Below are 24321 nucleotides of genomic sequence, written 5' to 3'. Positions count from 1 at the left end.
AGGCCATTAATACTTCAGAATTGAAAGGAATAAATTCATAAAAAAAGGTATTATTATTATTATCATCAATTTTTTTTTTTTGAAAACAAAACCATAATACTTTTTTTTTTTTTTTGCTTGACAATTATTATACAATTCTGAAGCCGTTTTTTTTTGTGTGTGTGTTTTATAATATAACTAAAATATAAAAATGCAGAAATAGTTTATTGATTGATGACATTAATTTCTGGTTTATAATTACTTCTCCAATCCGATATCATCTACATTCATATTCAAATATACTCTGAAGCAAAAGGAAGATTGCTACCTTAAGAAGTTGCTATAGCTTCATTTGATTTAATGTGAACTATAATTGAGATAATAATACACATTAAATCTGATTAAGTACTGAAAAAAAAAGGAGAAGAACATCAATAAGGATGCCATCGAAATTTTTGGATACAACTCCCAAATGTTCCATCTCCGATCTAAAATACATTGCGTCCACTAACCATATTTCTTTTAATTGATTTTTCAACTGGTTGCTGCGAAATATTAATTCCATTCGAAAAATTACAAGATTCTCGATGATATACAAACATAAATATACAGTAATTCTGATAATGAAAAATTAGAAATATATTAACAGCTATTTCCTTTTGCCGCTATTAACTCCTAACTTCACCTAAGACTGGGATCCGTTTTTGGACTTCACGCTTTTGCTAACAACAATCACCAGTATCATCTTCAACAACCAGTTGAGTCTTATCAGTATTCAGAAAGAAACACCCACCCACCGAGCTATAAGGGATGGTAAATCATGCTGATGAACAGCGAAGTATATAATAAACATTAAAGGCAATTTTCACCTATAGTGATTACAGATGATTCACACAAGTAAATTTGCATATTTATTGTGACTTTTAACAACGGTGTTTATTATTATATTGAAGTCTACATCCTTTCAACTATTTTTTTATTCATTCTGCCGAACTCTTAACAGGGATACTTACATTAACCACCTTACAAGCTGATGCCTGCCTAGAATATTGATGGTCAAGTGGTATATGCTGTTTTTTAATCATTAAAAAATTGAATGATAAGTTTCAATACCTTAAGGAAGCTTTTATATTGAATATGAATAAAATTAGATTCCTGCGCGTCCAGATTTTTAAAGCCCTGCCCAATCATGTCATGTTTTTTAAATTTAATTTTAAGGTCTTTGAGGAAAAAGAAAAAATGGTTGCAAAAATGATTCATAATTTTCATCGTAATTGCTATAATTACTAATTACCATAATTTACGATACTGGTAAAAAAACTAAAAGTTACAAAGTTCTGAGAAATTTCTAACAATTTGAAATGATTCTAAATAATTATTAAAATTATTAGAATAAACGTTCTACCCATACCAGTCTCAATGTACTAAAGCTGTCGGTCCATCTGACTTTAATACTTGTTAACTAGGCAGGCTCAAATTTTCAGGATTTTCTCAAACCATTGGAACCGAAATAAGTCTTTGTGAATTAATACTAATTGTACATCGCTTCCCGTCACAAAATATGAGCAATAATCTGAAGTGAGAGTTTAAAAATAATCCAAATGAAAAGTTATGGAAAATTAATTAATCCCAGGACCTTTCATTTCTCAGAGTATCTTAGTAATGAATGAATAACTTTGCTTCATTTAATAATTTATTTCTTTTATTAACAGTTACAGAATGGCTTCGATCATCTAACAATGAAAAAAAATCCCAATTTTTAGGAAACATAAACAAAGGATTCAATTACACACAAGTTCAAGAGCGAAACTACGTAAAAGAAACATAAAAAGATATATCGGAGAGAAAAAGGATAGGACAATAGCGGCTTTTATCGCTTTCCGACACAACACTTCGCTTACCAATATCAAAAACTTCCGCTAACTCAATGAGTTTCTTTTGTTTGTTATTTCATCGTGGAGTTTCTCTCTAGGATGTTTTCTCGTGTTAAGATGATTGAAATTCCGAATAATTTGGTCGCGAAAGATTAGAATTCTTCGAACCATATCACGAGTTCTCACACTAAAGCAGAATATTTGAATATTTTTTTTAAGTCGGTCCCAGCATCAATCATGCTATTGTTAATATACATTCTTTAACAGAATAATTAGCTAACAGTTACACGGCCTTTAATAGATGCTTTTCTTTTTTTTTTTAGAAAACGTCAGTCGTTAGCATGAACCTTTTTAAATAATTCATATATATTCATCTTCAGTGTTCTCATTTTCATTTATTTTTTTTTATTTATTATTATTTACCAATCATCATTGCATACACATCGTAATTTAAGTCAGCGTAAGCAAATTTTCTCTATTCTGGCTAATATTTTTAGTATATATAAAAATATTCGTCAGAATAACGAATGTTTACTCAATTTTACAGACATTCTCACATTTTAACAGGGCTTAAAAACTAAATAGATGGTACATAATCTGTTCACATTCCTCAGCTTATGGATGAATAATTAATAATTTAAGAATTGAAAAGCATTTTTCCAGTGAAAGTATCGCTTTATAAATACATTCATTTTTTTCCTCTTAATTTACACACACACACACAAATACAGACACACATATATATAACCATTAAAATTAAAAGATATTAAAAAGCAAATTTTTACTACTTTTTCAAAATAGAATGTGAACTAAAATACAGTCCCGCATTTCCTAATTCCATAAAATATCAAAACAAAAATTATGAATTTGAAACATTTAATAGCAAATTTAAATCTAACCTGAAATCTAAAAAAATTATGAGTTCTTACTTATATGCTTTATTGTTGCGCAAATAAAATCTCTCGCAAAAAAAAAAAAAATCTGGAATTTTTAAGGAAAGAATATAATATATCAAAAAATAATGTAAATTAAAATATTAAAAAAAGCCACTAGAAATATATCGTAAAACTTAAAGTAATAATAATTGAAGTTTTCTTTCTACCTCATTATAAATTAAATACGATATTACGAAAAAAAATTTGTCGCATAAACGAAATAAAATCTCACAGCATTTAATAGGAAAATAAAATATAGTAGATATCATTTCATTCCTGTAAAGATCAAGATTACTAAATTAAAATTCCAAATATAATGATTTTTATAATAATCGAAAATTAATAAGAATGCTTTGGAACTTCATATAATTGATTAAGAAAGTTCTCATTTTCGAAGAGAAAATAAATAAATAATTAGGAAACAACTGTAAACTTATAAGAAAATGTTATTTTTATCTTAATTTTCATCAAATAGAATTTGAAAATGGAACTCGTGGAAACCAAGTCGGAGATCGGCAAGTCGGCATTGAAAAAAACTTATGTAGCGTAACATAACATAGATATGAGGTTTCCTTTTTTAACCATTCAACACAATGAAATAAATTTTTTCATTCCGGTTTCACCTTTTGTCTACAAACTTTGCGATTACTAAGTTAAAATTTCTTTTTTTAAAAATTAAATCACGGCAATAAAAAAAAAAAAGAAAGAAAGAAAGAAAATGCTTTGAAAATTAATTTACATTTTCGGAACTTTCACTCATTTCGAAAAAAAGCAAGGCACGAGAAAACAATGCAAAATTGAAAGAAAATGCAATTTTCATCAAATGCAAACAGAACTTGTGGGAACCAAGTTGGAGATCTACGGTGCTGAATTAGTAAAAAAAACAAAAAAAAACAGACTTCCGTTTTTATGCCAAGCATCAATCAAATCCTTCACTTGTCCATCGTACCAGTCGAATTCTCAGAGTCAAAGTGCCTGTCTTCCTCTTTTCTTTCTTTCTTTTTTTCTTCCAAGAAAAGAACACCCTCACTACTTTCACGATTATATTTAAATAATGTGCGAAACTGAAAATGAGTAACGCGGGGAGGGGGGACACTAGCCTACCTTTTTGGCAAAGGCTATCCGTAGAAAAGAAACTTGTAGAACTTGTTTCACTTCAAAAGAGATTCTTGCTTTTTTTATATATATTCGTTTCGGCTTCATTCAAATACAATTGTTAGGTGCGGCGCGAATGGTATCAGATGAATAAGTCGGTTCATAAACCATGTTGATACTAAGTATTTTTATTGTACTTTTATTTGCGACGGAAGCGGATGAAGTTTTATCTTAATCAGCGAGCAATCGAAGCTGCTGTTCAGAACAATACTTTTTGATTATGTGTAGTATAGAAAATTTGTCATGGTTTGTCTGCTACTGAAAAAAAGAGGATATAAATTATAACAAGAATTATTGCACTTGTGTTCTTTCATTCTTAAAAATACCTCATTGTTTTTCCGTAATCTAATTTTATCTCTTTATGTGAAAGTTTTCACAGTATATCATTTACAATGTCTGGATCAATATTTTAGGTTTATACGCATAAAAATAATAATAATCTAAATTCCCACAGAGAAATTCTAGGTCAAAAGGAAGAATTGAGGACATTATCATAACCATCTCTTTTGTATATTTTTGTATATCAAATTTACAGAAAATTATAGAATTATAGAATCGTTATTTATAGAATGTAGAACAATATCTTACATTTCTTATTAAAAAAAATCCACATTCCTTCAGATGGGAAAACTCTGGATAATTCAAGAGGAATTGGAAACTTTTTATTTCTTATAGTTAAAAAGATATTTATACTTCAGTTTTATGCGATATAAATTTTATCATGTTTTTAAAAAAAGAAAAACGCAACCCTTATTAAGGAATAATTAGTACTGATTTCAAATCTTAGTATTAAACATTCTGCAGATTTTATATGAGATTTCAAACGGTTCTGCAAATGTAAATGAAATAATCTCAATATGAAAAATTAAAAGTTAAATAAAAACTTGAACCTTTCTTTTCTTTTTTCTTTTTTTGGGGGAGGGGGGGGGGCTTTTAAAATATCTTGATGTTAAACAGTTACAAAAATTAATTCTATTATTTTCAAAAAGCCTAGCCAATACTGACTGTTGAATTACTGTAATGTGTAAAAGTAGAAAATTAATTTCAAAATTAAAAAAAAAAAAGAAATAGGCTAAAACAATTATTTTCTTTTATCTACTACAACACTTCATGCTTTAATGAAAGAGTGGTTATCATTTGTTATATACAATAAAAAATTATTTTGTAGTAGATATTAGATGATTAGAACAAAATGACATCAATGTGTTAAGTATTATTGTTTCTGCGATGATCAATGGAATTAACAACAGAATAATCTGTTGGAATATATTGCGTGTTCTTGTTACAGAAACTTCAAAATCAATAATGATGTGAAAAGGCCTAAAATTGTGAAATATTTCATATGTTCAAAGCAATGATCAGGTCTAAATTATTAAAAATTCTATACGAATTTTAATAAGAATAAGAAAGAAAATTCGGAGAACAAATAAAAATGAGTTAACTATCCACAATATTAAGTTCGTTTCATTCAAATTTTATCATGTGACATTTTATTTAACATTATGTTTAGATACGTAAGAGAGCAGATATTCACCTGTGATCTTTACCATTGTTCTGCATCTATTAATTCAGAAATGGAATTTAGGTGTCTCATTTAAAGGAATGAAATTGTCTCTACTAGAAACGACAGACAAATGAATGAATACAATAGTTGCAAATGGGACACCTAGATTAGAAAGTTCAAAATGATTTTATTTACTGTTAGAGCTATTTCATAACTTCAAAACGTAACCAAAATTTATGAATCAATCAAACAAAATGTAGTGATTTATTGAAATCTATGGAATTTTAAATTTCCAATACTGGCATCTGATTGAAATTCTCCTCATCCACAAAGATGCAGATTTGCGATTTCAACAATTCAGTTTTGAAGTTTCTCTTACGCTCAATATCTAATAAATGCTCACGTCAGATAAAGTTTATCAATTTTCTTTGATTTTTTTTTAAATTTAAATTTTAAAATTTTTGTATCTTGATTTGAATTTTTATTACAGAATTCAAATCAACTCATTGACATTCTCTTTAGGACTAATTATCGTGGTTATGAATGTAAAATTGTGAAAACCGGATAAAAACTATCATAGAATAACATTTGTATCATAAAATAACATTCACCTTCATTCCAGAATGAAGGTGAATTCAATTAATGGAGAGTTAAGACAATGTATTCACATAAAAATGTATTCTCGAGAATTTTCTTCCACTATAAAAGATACGCCTCAGATTTTACGAACTGAATCAATTTGGAAACAAAAAGAGACGTTAGTTCACAAGCGCTTCTATCTTTTGTGAGAGATCTTAAGAGTTTGAAGCTCTCGGGTGAGCAACTAATGGATCTGAATAAAACATCATACGGGCATTCAGATGAAACTTGGCAGACAGAGCATGAAGTCTGGATTTGTTGGAGTGAAAACTCATCGGAGATTCAACAAATAACTAATAAAAATGAAAAATAAAAAAATCATGTGCGGGTGAACTATTCGGTATTTCAATCAAGAAAGTTACCTGCATTTTCGTAGAAAGGTATTATTAAAATTTTATTTAAAAGGACTATTATTTTAAGGAAACATTTAGTGAAGATGTTATTCTTTTGAATTATTTTACCATTTGGCATTTTGTGTAATTTAGTAATTTGCTGAATACGCGAGGGGAAATATATGTTACGTTTTTTTGTCGTAGGTATCGAAATTAATGACTTTTTGCAACAAAATGCCATTTAATGTGAAAATGCTAAATTTCTAAATGGCTCGGTCAAACCTAAATAATGTGGCTTTCTGTACACTTTGTTATCAATGTATTTTATCTTTGATAATCGGGAGTTACTGCAATTTTAATCAGCTTCAGGCATTATATTCTGATTCAAATAAGAAATTATTAATTAGATATTTTTAGAAAGCATACTAAGTGGGTTTTGCATTTAACACATGATTGATTAAGCTTTTATATAAAAACTCGAATTTAGTATTCAATTAATTGAATTGATTTGCAGCGTTAAAAATAACTCAAAAGAAATAATCAGAGACACAAGAAAAATCTTTTTTTTTTTTTTTTTTCTCTCCTTGGGATATTTTTGTGAAAATTATTGCAAAAGGAGGAGAAAAAAAAAACAACCTAAGACAGGCATGATACTTTCTTAAAATATACGAAAACTAAGGACAGTTATTTTTGGAAATTTATTTTCGGCTATATTAGATCGAGATGCTACTTCTGCAAGATTTAATAAAAGTCTAGGGGAAGAAAGAGTTACCCATATTGTTCTTGAACGAATGATATGTTCTCATTAAATACCGCAGAGTATAAGTTTTATTTTAGGATATTTATAAGAAAAAGAACATAGTGGATTTTGTCGTTAGATATAAAAATAGGGAGAAAACATCACTTCTTAACTAAAGTATACTTTATCAAAATTACAGTCAAACTTCATTTAAATGGTATCTAATGGAGTTTTTATTCCATGATATCATTAAACTTAACAAAGTTTTTTCCAATCACGATATATCATTTTTAAACAAACATTCAAAATACAATTAAACTATTTTTGCTGCTTTTGATGAATTTCACCAAAAGGAATAACAAAAGTAATTACCAATTAAAGAACAGTGAAACAAAAAAGTCTAAGCAAACTTTCTACAAATTTTCGTATGGATTTTTAAACAAAACATGTCTGAAATTGGTAGCTAAACTAGGGACATCCGACATTTAATTGAGATAAAACAACAACATTCAGTTGAATAATCTTTCAGGATTACATTGAAAACAGGCATTACATCGAGAATAATGTTTCATCTTGTATTGTTTTGTTAAAATAGTTTATACTGGAAGTATAGAAAATAATGATACGCAAACTGAAACACAAAACTAAAGGCAATTTTCAACTCGAGATCGAGGAGTAAAAAGTTAAAAAATTGCCAGATCTACAAATAAATCAATAAAAAAAATCAAAATATTTTAGATTCATTTCAATGATAACATCTGCATTTTCCGCCATTATTATGAAAAGTGATGTCAAAAACATTGAATAGCGTAACAGATTCTACAGCGTTCTAGTCTAAAATTGGCTGCTCTGTGATGAATCGAATTTTAGCAGCAAAATAGAAAGTGGATACAATACTAAAGACGAAAAGCAAATTATTTTGGAAGGTTACCATCTTTATGACTTATCAGCCACAGAGATTATTATCTTTTATCATCAAGTTTGGCATTTAGAGTCTCATCACAAACACTGTGTGTTTATGTAGAGAGAGAGAGAGAGAGAGAGAGAGAGAGAGAGAAAAGGAAGTGTATATTTCTAGTTCTTTATTGTTTTCCTTAAAGTTTTATTTCATTTTATATATAGCGATCTATTTCAGTCTTACAACAAAGATTCTTTGCCAATTTCGATCGTTTTTAAACTGCGAAACATTATCCTCACACATACCCATTGATTTATGTTATATGACTTCAAGAGCGTGTATATGTTCGAAGAGAATGAATTATTAATGAAAGTTAATTTCAAAGCAACACAATTAAAATAAGAAAATTTTAAAGGAAGTAATTAGCAAATTTCATTCCTTTAATTGCTTTCCCGGTCTATAAAACGGGCATCAAAATATTGTATTGTTAAGTTAAATCTTTTATGGACTTTATAATTCGATACAAATATTCAGTGTTATCAAAAACATCTCAAGAATTGCAAGGATCCTTAATTGAATAATTACAGCAACAAATTCTTAGAAGAGAAAGGAACGTCTAAGTAGATAGCTGAGAAAACAAAAAAAATTATTATTGTTATTTTGATGATTTTTACCTTCTATTTTGGAAAATCTGAGGAATGCTAAAATTGTAAAATAATAATAAAATTACCAGGAAAAAACGTGCTTGTCTCGAAATCTTAACTGAAAGAAATATGGGTTAAAATGCAAAATTTTAACAGCTTTTTCTAATTTTTATATTGTTTTTCTGAACGATGGTTTAAAATTTTCTATTATTGCTAAAAATTATATACATATTCAAAGTATTTTAATTTTAATCTTCACCGCTAAAACAAAAAATTCGACCATCGAGTACTTGTGTATAATCTAAACTTACCTATTAACTTATACGCTTGAGAAATATTCTTAAGAAGTTCGAAAAGAAAACTACAGCAAATAATAATAATAATAATCTTCTATCAACTCATTGTATATTAGCCAATTATGTAAAATAACTATCATTTAGTTTTATTCGATTATTTAATAAATGTATTTCTGATGCATATCAAATTTCATTTAAATAATTTTCATTTCATCACTTAGATTCTAATTCTATTAAGTATGAAATATAAAACACCTTTGCATATTGAATATGTCTGTTTTGAAGCATCATAAAAGTATTAATGAAAGAGTAAAATAGAAATTTTACAGCAATTTTCAAGCAATATTCCAAAACAGAAAATTCTTTAGCTGTATTGTGTGTTGCAAATGGAGACGTCAAGCCTAAAAATAAGAACTCTTTACCAAATGCTATACTCACTTGGAGATGGGAGGGGGGGGGAGGAAAGATGTGCTTTTAGAAAAAGCAACAAGAATCCCCCCTTCCCCCAATGCATTGAGTAAAGTTTCCGGCAACGAAAAAAATTGTTCTTCTAAATTCTTAAGCACAAAAAAGTTAGTATATAGTCAGTCATATGGAATTTTATTATTACTCTCAGTACTCAAAATTTTGCGTACAATAAGGCCTCTTGAGTTTGTCCGATATGTTATTTCTACATCCACAGCAAGAACATCCCTGATGGGCCTCTCTAGAAGCGCATGAGTGAGCAAGACAACTTTTATGACCACTAGTAGTCTTAAAGATATAAAACAGGAGGAAGATCTAGACAACGCGATACCAGATGAATTACTAAACAGTTTTTTTTTTTTTTATGCTTAATATAATTATACGTTCAAAGGGTTTTTCTTTTTTCATGCATTTCATTGATTTGATTTGATAGCTTATGTTCGAAGAACAATAAACCGTTATCATAAAGATTGGCAGTCGAGTTTTCTTTGAAATAATAGTTAAAATATTTCGTGTCTTCATCACCTTAGTCGTATTTTGACAGTCAATTGGTGGTGATAAACGGAAATCACGTAGTAAAATGGGGATAATTTTCTACTCAATTTTCTTTACTTTATTGTATGGAATGAATGAGTTGACTGATATAATATATATGGTGATCGGTAGAATCCTTTTAAGCCGTTTAAATTCAAAATGGAGTCTCGTATAGCCAGTGAAATAACGTATACATATTCTAAAGCGCCTATGCTGAATTTATTGAAAAAGTTTACAGCGCCCCTAGCAGTAAAATAAGAAAGTTACAAAAACAATTCAAAAAATAAAGGAGATCGGCCAAAAAATCCATTTACAAAAATATACGCTATACCGTAATAAAAATGTTTCATGGAATTAACTGTAAAATTGAGGGAGATATTTGCGATTAAAATTATGAACATCCTGTGACTTGAAATACTGTTCGTCTAAAATTGAAAAATGTATTTTCAGATTCTCCCTTTTCCAAATGCGTTTTTCAGTTTTATTATTATTATTACTGTTTACTTTTTTCAAAATTCAAGCTTAAATTTAACTCGCAAAAACTGTATAATAATACCAGAAAATATATTTTAACATTTTTAAGTTTATAATTTTAATATCTCCACCCATTTTGCATAATTCTATGAAACTTTTTCCTGCGTTTTTATTATGGCATACCATTTATTTTTCTAATTGGACCTTTTGGATGATCTTCGTTATTTTTTTAGTTATTTTTATAACTTTCTTATTTCGACGCTCGAGGCACTGCAACTTATCTCTATAAATTCAGCAATTCAATTTAATATAGGTATATGTTACATCCCTGGCTATATGATATATATAGTTAACTCATCTGTAAAGCACGGACCGTTTTATAAAAAAACGCATTTTAAATGAAATAAAAAATATCGATATTTATAAAAGATGGAAAAATTGTAGGAAAAAGCCGCAAATGCGAAAATATACGACAGTGATAAATCAACCAGTTTGTCGCGTTACACATCAGATGATATGTCATCATTTCTCTTCTACTATCAATCTCACATCAACACTTCCACTCACTTACTCATTTCTCGAATTTTTCACTCGTCAGAATGTAGAAATATATCTTACTACATCTCATATTTATGCTAGATGGAAATCAAAGTAGTGAATCCTTCAACTGGCTGTCCCTTGCAAATGAAAGCATTCTTTTCACTTGCAGAAGATCAAGTTCAGTGCTCTTCTTAAACCCAAAACCCGTTCATCGACGACCAGATCGGCAGACACGGAAATATCTAATAAATCTTTCACGCTTGTGTTACATCTTTACAATAAAATCTGCTACATTCACAGGCGTGGTGTCTGCTACTTAATATATCCCCCCTTCCTCCCCCATTGAAGAGATGGCTTCTTAGGGCAAAGAGGAAATAATTTACATTTCGAAAGAAAAAGAAAGGATATTTTTTCACTGTCACAAATGGATTTATGGTTATAAGGTCACATTAAAATCCGCACCGAGTGGATTAACATTGCATTGATAGCATGCTTCAGGGTCTCAAGAAACGGGTCTGTATGTAAAAAAAGATGCGTAAAAAATGCAGTATAACGAGACTGGTTGTTCAAGATTAAGTTGTCGGGGCCTTTCCGGACATTTTTTTAAGTTTCCATGTGATTTAAGTGGGTCGAAAGATCATCAGAAAATGCAAAATAAATTGATAATAATGTGAATTAAATAAGTATTATAACTTATATATATTATAACTTAATGTAGGAAATTTGGCAAATTCCGTAGAATGCCGAGGAAAAGTAAAAAACATTTATTTTATTTTAACATTTTACACTATACAACAGAGTGCTCGCGAGTTTTAAAGAATAGTAAGTACTAATTAGGTATATATGAAAATGAATTTATTGAAGAAATATATCTGAGAATACAAAAAATGTAAAATGATAAATAAGGGATTTTAATACAAGAAGAGAAAACGTCAGTGTTTCGCTAATTGTTCTTAAAAGCAAGGCTAGAATTGCATTTTGAATTCTACCAAACAACAAATTCTTTCCTTGATTCTATTCGTTTTGGCATTTAGTCTTGTAAGCATTAAGAAACAAATGTCAAATATTAAAATAATGTAGAAATTTTACAGATTTCCCCGAAATATTTGCCGAATATATAAATTTCATACATTGCTGATTTTCAACGCATTTTATAGAATAAGCGAAATGCTCTTTCTTCTTCATAAAGTATATCTAAAGCATTACCTAAAGAATATACAGTCGAGAATCATATGCCATTAATCATTCGTTACGATTTTCATTACAGTTAGCTCCTTTAAAGTTCACAGTTACCTATGATCTTCCTGAATTGATCATTCAACCATCATTAGCCCGCTTTCTTTTATTTGTAGGTTTAGACAAAAGGAGGTCTTGAGATCCAGATTCTCATTTCAAACAAATCATTAATTTTGTTTTTTAGAAATTTCTTTAATCATATGATCACATTTTATACGAATATTTTGAAACAAACTATACTGATGTTAAAATTTAATTTTATTTCTTTGCGTGATATTAGATATATGTACAAAAATCTGTTAATGGTGTCAATTTCACTAATCTCTAAAGAGAGAATGCATGAACTGATGAAGAAAACATAATATTTTATCAAAAATTACATTCTTTTCATTACTTTTACACAGATATTTTCACTATTCCGTTAGGTCTTTAATGGAGATGAAATACTGAATCCTAATTATTAAGATAATTTTGTGTGGCGGTTACATTAAGCACTATTATATACAAAAGCACAAAGTCAAAATGAAAATAAACATCCCTATATTATTATTATAAAAAGCAAATATTACCTATTATCTAAAACATAACCAAAGGACTAAAAATAAGACTTTGTGCAGGATTCATGAAAAATCTTCGTTTTGTTTTAAAAGACATTGCAAATTCGGACTGATCGGGCTTTGACTTTCTGTAGAGCTTCTTACAACTGTTTAACGGAGAAACTGGAAAAAGATTTTTTTGAGAGATCCTACAACTTTTATCATTGTAGTACATTTAACACAAAAGAAACAAGGCAATAACGAAAATTGTTAAAATTCTGAAAAATTTTCTGGTTGAATAGGATTTGCGAAAAAGTATTCCTAGATATAAATTAAAAATTATTTTCCAAAACCAGTGAAGTTGTATTTTGGTCTCTCCAATTTTTTGAAATCCCAATTTTCGAGTTTAATATCCTGGAGACAACTTCCGTCGCACTAACTGGACTTATACGACAAACAGAAAATATTCCCATGAATTTCTTGCACTGAATGAGTTTCTGGACGGATATTATAACTAATCCGTTTCTTTAAAGTTCAAAAAATATAAACATGTTAAATTATTTAGTAATTGACAATAATAGATCTTGAGAGGCGATAGCTCTATCAAAAATTTCGCTTACACAGATTTTTTTTTTTAATGAATGATCACGGTATCCACGAGTATTCTTAAATGGCAATGTACATAGCTTTCACCCTTTTTTCAGTCATCCGTGAATTTTTGTTAAAAACATTACTTTTCTGTCTCGATAAGAAAAACAATTTATTGACCCACCTAGTTTTGCTGTTGAAATATTAATAGTCAACACGCCGACATAGAGACAAACGGATAAAAGAAATATGTCACATAATACAACAGGATTAATAATAACAATAAAATATATCAAAGCCCTTACAGATACCAAATTCTAAAAGAACATCTGGGGTTGCGGTGACCTTATGTTCTAATCGACTTCAAGACCGGTAAATTTTTGATCCAATTCCACCGGAGATCCGTCGAGTGTGGTTTGAAAATTTGAAAAGGGGTTACCTGGTTTGTATATTACAATGTCTGCTCCAAATTGGACATTGTTCAGTTTTAGCGCAGGAAGTTAATCTAACTAAACCGAGAGAACATCCTCAAATGTGTGCGTCGAATAGAAATACTATGCTTGTTAAACTCCCTCAATAATATATTATAAGTTGATTCCCGTAAAACTAATTAGAATAAATTGAAAATTAAGTAAAATAGTAAAATATCCCAGTAGAATTAAATCGCGAATTTTCACATATATATACGTGTGTGTGTGTGTGTGTGTAAAAGGACACGAGCAACGGTATGACATTCATACCTTTAGAAAAGCGGTTCCTATTCTTTGTTTCTTTCCAAAAGTAGAAAAAATAAATTTGTCAATGTTTTCAGGGCTTAGCTTAGCCTAAGAGTATTCAAATGGAAAACAATTTCAATGCAATCCTTAAGCTTGAATGTTCATGGAGCTGAGTTTTATTAAATTAGGTTCAATTGAAGACGGATACAGTCTCATGTCTAGGGCTACATCAAGCTTAATGTGATATTTGTTATTAATATTATATATATATATAATGTGAGCATGGGATTTTCCACTAATTCTGAGTTATTAAAAAGTATTAAATATTCCATTATTTTAGCTCTGAGTTCTTTGTCTTTTCTACCAATGTATCTCTAGCAGGCTTATTGACTCATCTGCATCGAATTGGGGAATCAAAATTCCGCAATTTTTATTTTCATTTTAATTCCTTATGTTTTGTATTTTTCTTCACTATTAACATTAGCTTCGCATACCCCAATCTGGTGCTGGTACCACAGGAGGAAGCGTACCACCTGCCGAAAACCTCTGCTCTAGTATTATGCAGCCACACATACATAGTGTTTTAAATTGTTTTTCACTCAAGTTGTTTCTTTAGAGTTTTCATTCTGTTGTATCTGTAATGAGTCAAATAGTAGAATCACGAATTTTAATTTCTTTTAACGAATATTTCATTCTGGATACTAACTGAAATGTACTAAGGAAAAAGAACAGCTGATATTGATATTTTACATATTCTAAATTTCAATTTATAAATTGGAATTTTATGTTTGTATATTGATGAATGTATTTCAAAATTAATATTAATATAACAAAATTAATTAACAGACTTTGTTTAATAGTTATATATTTTTCGAAAAACTATAATAAAAACTATATGCAGTTATTATAATTTTAGTATAGAAAGCAAAGAATTTATTCTCTGAAATATATTTTAGTCCCACGTTTTTTGTTTTTTTTAATATACCATTTCAAAGAGTTTTTAAAATTCATTCTTGAATAGTGTAAAATTTTATGTGTTTTATTTTTTTTTCACGCGAAATCATCTTTATAAGGTAAATATATTTACATGCTTATTAAAGTAACAGAAAATTATAGTGAAAATAGCTAAAGCAAATAAGTGTTTTAAGTTAAATATTTTTATATATTTAAAAATATTATTATTATGCACTTTTCTTCTCGATAGTAAAGATTTCAAATAACAATTTAATTAATCATCGCATAATTAAAGCAGAAAAATTTCTGAATTTATTCTTAGAGTTCAATAATCCCAATAAGAGAGTAACTCTTATTTAAGAGAAATAAAGAGCTTTCTCTTTTCTAGAAATCATGGATACAGTTAAATTTTTATATTTAGTACACCATGCAATGCGAATAATTTACTATCAAAATTATATACAAATTTCGCGAAAGCCCAAGTGGGGCTAGTAGGATTTTTGTTCTTTAAAACTAAGCATTTATAATGATTCTGCCAGAAATAATTTAAAAGTATTAAATTAAAAGCATTCCACAATTTGTTTATTTTAATAGGTCGTTTGCCTTGACAGGCCATTTCATTGAGGTGTATATTACTCTTTAAACTGAAATGCAGTTTTATACCACTAACATAAATAATTATATTTAGAAATCTGAATTATTTTCAGATAACGATGTTTGTAAGAGAAAATAATTATTAGCTGTAAGTAAAATTTGGGAAAAGCAGCTAAGTACAATTTATTTTCATAGCTAACAAAAGATTATTCAAGAAAATAATTTCATGCATTTCCGACTAAATATGTTATAGAATTAAAGTAATAAGGGAGAAAATAAGTAAATATAAATGGCCAAAACAGAGTGAATAATATTCTATCAAAAGTCATTTCGAAGTAGAATGGAACAAATTAGGTTTTTTTTTCTTTTATTGTTATTATTATTAGACTTCAGGCAAAGAACTTATATTGTTGTGATTGCAGATGTTTAAGGATTGGCCTTATTAGCATATATAGAACGAGAAACGTCATATAAAGTACAAACAACCTAGTTCAATCATTAAGGCAAATAAAAATAACTGCTGAAGATTGTATAGCGGGGCATGAGAAATAAGAATATTTCTTCTCTCTTTCATGGAAAAAAAATGAAACACTCTCTCTTCAAAAAAAGAGGAAATTCATTCTTCCCAGTCAGTTCATCAATTTGGATAATGATACCTTACTCACAAATGATTTTTTTGGCAATATCCAGTTTACTTCTGACACTCAACTGGCTACAAGACAGATTGTTGTTTATTTTATTTTTTTTTATCTTAGTCGGTAAACATTCATTTGGCTGTAATCTTCGGATGGAATTCACTCAGCATTGGATGATTTCAATAAAATTACTTGGAGCTTATCAGTCAACCTTGATTTCGCCTGAAGAGTCAAATAATTTTAGCACATTCGTCACTTTTGTCTGTAGTTAGTTGTCATATAAATTTTCTGCCCTAAATTCTCTAGGATTTAAACATTATTAGAATTTCCCAGTGTCGCATATCAGCTATTAATATACTCCAGTAGCAGTATCTGATCTTACTCAGTTTAAACCTAGACACTAATTACGCAGATATTTAATGACATAATACGGGAAATATTTGAACACTATCACTACTTCCGTTAGGGGAATAAAATTGTTTTCTTGAATCTGAAATTGATATACTTGAAAAATGGTTTCATTGATTGAAATGTTTGTGACAAAGGCAATTTTATCTACACCTACTGAAGCAATCTATTACACTTGCCTAACTTTATTACTATGGTAAAAAGGTGGGTTGTGATCCTGAATTAGTTTGATCCTTTACAAAGCAGAACACTAAAAAAAATTTGGGTTAACGATCGATTTTAAGTTATGATAATGAATAATTAAAAATCTATCATGAATATAAAATTTTCATTCACTTTAGTTCACAAAAATTAGGGAATTAAAAAAGTGAGCTTAAAATACAGAAAGCACACAGATCATTAAGATTGGAGGGGGGGGGGAGATCAGCAAAGATTGAGAGGACAACAAATTTTAGGTGATAAGTGCATAAATCATTGAACGATACTTATCAGGCTATAGTTATAGTCAAGAAATAACAGTGCTTTATATTGCTTCATGAAACAATATAAAATTTTCTAATTTTCGAAAGTAGTATACAAAATAAATTCTAAGAAGTGAAGTGGAAAGATTCCTTATGTAGCTGGAGGATATGATATCAACATTCTTTGAGGATGATTTTTTATTTTTTATTTTAAGACGATTATAAACTCTCAGTTTTTAAAAAATATAAAGCAGATTTTGGCATGATAATAGGAGAAAAAACCTTACATGACAGGAAATTAGAAATATAATTGAGAAGATTTTTTTTTTTGAAACAATGGAAATATTTGAATAATTAGAAGTTCCCAGCATTAAAAATAGGTTTTTCCTTTTTTTTTTTTTTTTTTTTTCCCCTTTCGTCACTGACAGTCGAAGAATAATAAATCTGTAAAGAATAAGATTTAATATCAGAGCTTTTTTAACTTGAGATACCGACTTTAAACAGGGTCGTATAAATGAATTTTGGAGTAGTGAAAACATTCACATAAATAACGTGTCTTAATCATATTCTTCATCAAAAACTATTAGCAGAACAATACTGAACAGAAATATTGCATTAAAATTTTTTAAATAACCATTATTAACCATTTATTTTGATATTCCTTTCCATCACGTACATGTACTTTGAAAAGAAAATAACCCCCCCCCTATAAAATTTTTTCATATAGATGAGGCCACGAGTTTTAATCAGTGGGGAAAAGGGTACGATTGGAGAAATTTCAGAAAGCCTGCAATAGATCATATTCATTTTGTATTTATTCACATTTTATGAATAAACTTCGGAACCAAAACGCTTTTAGTTTTGAACAGCAAACACAAAAATTGAATTAAAAATAGATCCCAAATCTTAATCAATAAAAAGAATAAAATATTATAATACATAAAACAATAAATTATTCAAGAAAATATTTTTATCTTTCTTTATTCAGATCCTAATATAATATTTTAAAAAAATTCTTGAAAAAAAAAATTTTTTTTTAAAGTCTCTCAACTGCATTCATAGTGATCGCCAGCCAAATCTATACTATATATAAATCTCCAATTTATAAAAATTAATATTTGTTAAAACAATAATCGTAACACAAATTAAACAATCGAAATTTTTTATGTAATTTTCGCAGGTAACAATACTTTATTGGCATATATAGAAAAGAGTTATGTCGAAGGCAAAATAACGGGGTTAACAGCCAGAGTTATCGAAAGGAATTTTATCAGGCTGCTCGAAATTGTTTTCAGTTTAGATGTTTCGTTGCAATACCAGGCGTTTCAAAACTTGCTTTCTAATATAGGATTTGTTTTCTGAAAGCGAACTTTTCACGCATTCCATTTGATCAGTAAGTTCTGGTATTTTAGAGATAATTTATAAGTGCATTCTTATTTAAAAGTTTAAAAGGAAACATAATAGAGATGTGTATGCTTAATAATTTCACTTTGAAAGCTTTTGTAAAATTATCTCCTTCCGACTTAAATTCACACTTAAAAACATTTTAACCTCAATTGCGCGAATATTCCACGCCTATAGGGATGTAATAAATTGGGAACCCTCAAAATGAGAAATTTCCTTTCTACAAAAAAGCGAATTTGCTTTTCCATCTTTTCTTTTTATGTCATATTTTAAGCGGCGAAGCTGCGCCGCTTTTTTCTACTATGGTCATGGTTCGAATTAACTGAGATAATATCGAAAACTGCAATATTTTATTCTATAAGTTTTGTAATCTCTACACTTCTGTTATTGCTGTTTTAGGAAGTAAATGTATATACGATATAACTTGTTTTTATAGCACTGTTTAATTATATTCAAAATAAAAATTTTGGAAGAGAAATTTTCTTTTTGTTCTATGCACAGCTCATGCAAATCTAGTATTATTTCGTATTTAACGCTTTCCTGTTTCTATTTACAGCATTTTTTGTTGTTGTTGTTGTGTGTGGTATGCGAAACAACTACATATTGTGTTAGCAAATTCAAACGAAATACTTTTCAGCTTTTCAATATTTGATTCTTGAACTGTCAGAAATACAACTGATTTGCAAAATTTAATAAAACAAGATTAAAACAAGATTTCTTTTTATTCAAGTCAAGCTTTTATATAAATCGTAATAAATATTTTCGAAAGCACATACAAAACTGTTGAAATTCTTTTCAGTTTTTGAAGACTTCAGAAACGAGTCTGCTTAACTACATTTTATAAAACAGTATAATTTAAATGTAAACTGTTTTTGTTAACGATAGTATTACGTATCAGAAAAAGAGATGAGTTTAATTTTAGTAGATATTTTGGTAAGTAAATTTTACTGCAGAATATGTAGACGCGATCTACAATTTAAGAAGCTTTGACACATGGGGAGAGAAGACTGACCACTTAAACAAACAAAAGCTCCATTGGTTCCCTCAACGAATCTTCCACGTTTGGTGAAGCGATTTCCATTTCCCATCTGCCGATACACATCTAAACAATGAAACAATTCTTTCATTTCCGTTTAATATGTATAAAGTGCACCAGAAGTGAATTTCCCCCTCAGAGTCGGCAGAGACGTTTTATACCTTGGAAGGCAAAAAGGTCGTTGGCAGGAAAACCGGTCCATCCTGCCGTTAATCAGTGCCTGGAGGACACGAGAGAGCTAACTTTTCAACGACGCTTTTCTCCAGTCCATTCTCCTTTTCTTTGCATTCAGACTGCTCTTCAGGGGTGGACCAGCGATATCCGCCGCAGGTGGACAAATCAGACAATGAGCATTTCTTGCACAGTTGGGATTCTGTCTAGACTTGGCTGTTGAATGCGGAGATGAGGACATACGAGTCACTTATTCATACCTGTTTACGAAGAGCTATCAACACTAGAAAAGGAACCTCTTAAATAAGGTGCCAGATGTAAAAAAAAAAAGATGATGATGAAAAAAGAAAGAAAAGAAAAATAAGTTCGTGATTTAGTTCATTTTTAGTGCTCGGACACATGCATAAGGGAAATTAAAGAAAGATATCTAGAGGCTGAGAATCTATATTTATGATACAGGGACTGCATTCCAGAGTTTAAGGTCAGGTCTCCAATTGTTATCGGGGGTGAACTGAAATGTTAGCTTGGGATTTTTTTTATCCGTTTTGTTTTCTTTTCATGTAGCAAAGTATTTTAATGGAAAAACCTCGAAAGAAAATGTTGAAATTAATTTTTTTAGAAACAGAAAATGCATTCAAATGGCCAACAAAGCTGGAAATGAAGATTTTTAATATATTGAATTCGATTAAATTTTAAATCGATATACAACTTCTTTTTTTTTTCGTTTTTATATCTATCAGATTAAACAAGAATATGATTGAGAAAGGACCTTAAATCCCTGACAAAGAACAAATAACTATGATTATTTTATGGCTTTCCTTTGCAGATTTTCTTTTCTTAAAAAGGATTTAGGAAACAATCTGTCATGCAATTTTTCCGCATTAGACTTTGGGCTGCCTGCGGTAGGCCAAAAAAATTTAACAATGCCTGAAACCACGGAACGCCTCCAATATTTGGTTAACAGATTTAGATAAACATAGAGATTCACAGGTAAAAATGCGCAAGGGCTTAAAAAATATAAAAAGTTTCCGGATATTGAATCACTTCTTTCATGGTATTCTTTCAAGTGGTTTTTGCCATCTGTTACCTTGTAATTATGTTCAGTTGTCGGAAATATTTGTTTCTACAGTTTAGCTATAAAGGAAAGCTTTGCTGTGAATGTTTCAATTTTTTTTTTTTTTTTTTTTTTTCTGTTTTTGTAAAGAAATAACTTTTCCGTACATTCTTTTCGGAATTTTTAAGGATCGTATAGATCAGAGGTTTCCAATAAATATTATGAGCAATCCTATTAATGGTATTCTCACCGATTGATTTTCTTTTTATTTTATTAATGTTTGGTGTCTTTAAATTCATAAAAGAACATATTATAGTTTGATTTGTTCATAAGTTAAAATTCCTAAAAGGTGGCATTTGATTCGTTTCCGAGAAATCAAATCTGATCAAAGTAAGTTTATTCGAAGCATTTCGTTGAAAATTTTTTAACTTGACGAAATACAGCTTTAAAAAACACAATTTTTCAAAAAGTGTTATTATATTTGAATGCATTTGTTATACCAGTGTGTATTTAAGATACATACAGATAAATTTAAGAATCATTATTTATTATGTCAATTAAGAATAAATATTTATATTTAAGAAAAATTCCATTACATTAGAAAAAATTAAGTAATATCTACTAAGTATATTAATTAAGAATAATGTAATTTAATTAAGAATAATGTACTTTTGAACAAGAGCGTTCACCCCCCTCCCTTCCTTTCTAAATGATTCTAGAAATTAAGCGTTTTGACTGTTAGATCATATTCATAGAGAAAGGCGGAAGGTAATTTGATATATCTGAATTTTTTAATTTAAATAAATCTATATAAATTATAAGAAAACGCTTAAAAGTTAATTTATTTATACTTTTGGCAAGCCTCAATTGGTATCACACTTTATCGACGTAGTTAGCTTCAGAAAACTTTATTAATATAATGCTTTTTGAAAAATTACCAATCTTAAACTGTTGGCTGAGAAATCAATTTAAAAAAACATTTCCTAAGTTCAAGAAATAAGTTATTTAGCATCTGCTTTTAAATTCATAATCAAAAATTGCATGGCTATACATTAGGAATTAATTTTTCAGTTTTCTAAGTAAACATAATTATTATACGAATGATTTTTGTTTTACAAATACCATCTCGTTAAGTTAATATTTTTAAATAATTTTATATATAAAATCAAAACAAAAAAAGTCAACTATAAAACACCTGATTCTCAAGAAATATATCTAATTTATATTCTCTCTCTCTCATCCTTCAACAACATGCCTATTTAAACAGTGAGTTGAAGGGGGTTAAAGATATTTGCAATGCTAACAAGCTACAATTTCAGAATAAACGAAACAATAGAATAAATCTTTTTAGAGAGTAATTACGAAACCGATTGGCCTTTGCATAGTATTTTATTTACCATTGACTTCAATTCTTTATCACGAACCATACTATCATCCTTTGTCAATTAGGTCTTTCTTGATTTGCTGTTGAAAGCTTTCTCATTGTTTAAAGACATATAAAATTAAATTAAAGGATGGTTCTTCATTTATGGATATTTTAACAATTGATATTGGCATTTCAAAGACAGACAAGAAGAATGGGGAAGAATGTTAAACGATCTGAAACGAATGTTAAACGATATTCATCAGTGGAACATTCTACTATTGTTATCATCTTCAGAACAGCGATTTTCAACCGTTTGATGCTTGCGACTCAAATTTCCAAGCAAATTTTTCTCGCACTCCATTTCTAATGGGGGAATTTTGTTACACTTCCCCTTTCGATGAATTTTAAAATTTCAGTTGGTGATTACAAAAGAGTGATATACATTTTTCGGACAATAAGATGTTACTTTCTTATTTTGCTGTTATTTTATTAATTAATTAGTTTTATTTTAAGAGAAAATGAGCACTATTCAGAAAAGAAAAAAAAAGAGTGCACCATATAATGAAATTCAAGCAAAAAGAAATTAAAGTTGCAAGCAATGATCCGTAAAGTATTAAAAAATTTATTGCAAAAAAATTATTTTCATAATCATTTTTTTTCAAAACTTTTTGTCTTTTTAACAAACCGTTTCCTCCAAATTCTTAAAAACCTATTTTTTAAATCATTCCTTTAAAAGGTTAGGGGACATGCTGATAATCGCTCGTTATAATATATTTTTAAGTTTTTAAAATAGTCTTCAGATTCTCTTCAAAAACTTTCAATTTATTATTATAATATGAACATATTCAAAGCGATATATTATATATATATATATATATACTCTAAAACTATGAGTTTGCTCTAAATAAGAGAATGAGTATATCATTTTTTGTACAATAGTTTGTCAATTATTCATAGACGATGATTCAGTAATAAACTAGAGCAATGATTGCAATATCATGGATTTCAGAAGAAAGATTGTAGCTTTGAATGTAGTGAAATAATTCAAAATTGGCACTTTATCCAAAGGCGAAAAGTGTAAAGTTACAGGCGCAATCTAGTAAGTATTTTTGCAATGACATCTTGTAAAGAACAATAATCGTGAACTCACAGAATGCAAATTCCGAATGAGTAAATAATGTCTAAATACAAAGAGTCCGAGATCAAAACATTTATTTTTTAGAATGGAATTTTCATAAACAATGAAGCAATATCCATCATTTAGGAAACAGCTAGGGCGTGGTAAAACTTTTCGTAACAAATGAAAGAAATAATGAAACTCATGTCACTTTGATGTATCAATTTCGACAAAGAAAGCCTAAAAAGAAGAATAAAGAGAAATACAGTAAACTAGGGGTCTCAAACGCGCAGCCCACAATAAATATTTTTGCAGCCCAGCAAATATAATTGCATGCGACAAGAATTTTATAGGCTAAAAGTGAAACCAGGTTTGTAGAATTTAAATTATTGAAAGAGAATTTCATCGATTTTCTCCATAGAATCGAAGCAGAACCTAACCATTTTGCAACGGAGATAATCGAGTGCAGATTTGAAAGCAAAATTCATTGAAGAAGGTATTCTTGGATTTAACAAATATTTGGCAGTTAAAATTACTCGGGGGTGGGGGGAGATTTGCGTATGGAATTATTTTCTTTTTTTGAAAAGAGTTTTGGGTGCGAACAACTATTTTCTCAAATGAAAGGAAAATCAGTCTTCCTGTCAAATTCAGATTACTGCCATTCACCTTGGATCAGCTTTGAAATCAATCATTGAGGACAAGATATCCCCCGAAGTAAAAAGGATGGTAACAGAGAAAGGGTGTCAAGCATGACAGTATGAAAACATTAACTTTACCATTATCTTATTCTTTTTAATACTCTAGAAAAAGTTGAAAAATATTTTTTTTCACATAAACTTAGATCTTGTTTATTTGGCCCATGCAAACATTTAAATTTGGCCTTTCTGCGGTAAACTCTCGGTTATCTTCGGTCTTTCGATGTCAAAATCCACTCAAAAAACTTCAATCAAAAGTTGATATTAAGGCATAAAAAAACAATAAATATCTTTTCTTCTTCGTTTTTTGTAAAAATTTAAACAGACAAATTTATGTGTAGA

General features: G+C 29.0%; 1 protein-coding gene across 1 annotated transcript in view; it reads right to left on the bottom strand.

The window, feature by feature from the left end:
* The window catches only part of LOC129958595 (latrophilin Cirl-like), a 91396-nt gene that overhangs the window by 40089 nt on the left and 26986 nt on the right, over window positions 1–24321 (bottom strand). The gene's annotated exons all lie outside the window — the stretch shown is intronic.

The sequence above is a fragment of the Argiope bruennichi genome, chromosome X1 (genome assembly GCF_947563725.1).
Source record: "Argiope bruennichi chromosome X1, qqArgBrue1.1, whole genome shotgun sequence".
NCBI lineage: Eukaryota > Metazoa > Arthropoda > Arachnida > Araneae > Araneidae > Argiope > Argiope bruennichi.
Note: the sequence above shows the minus strand (reverse complement) of the source record. Positions and strands in the feature narration are given on the sequence as shown.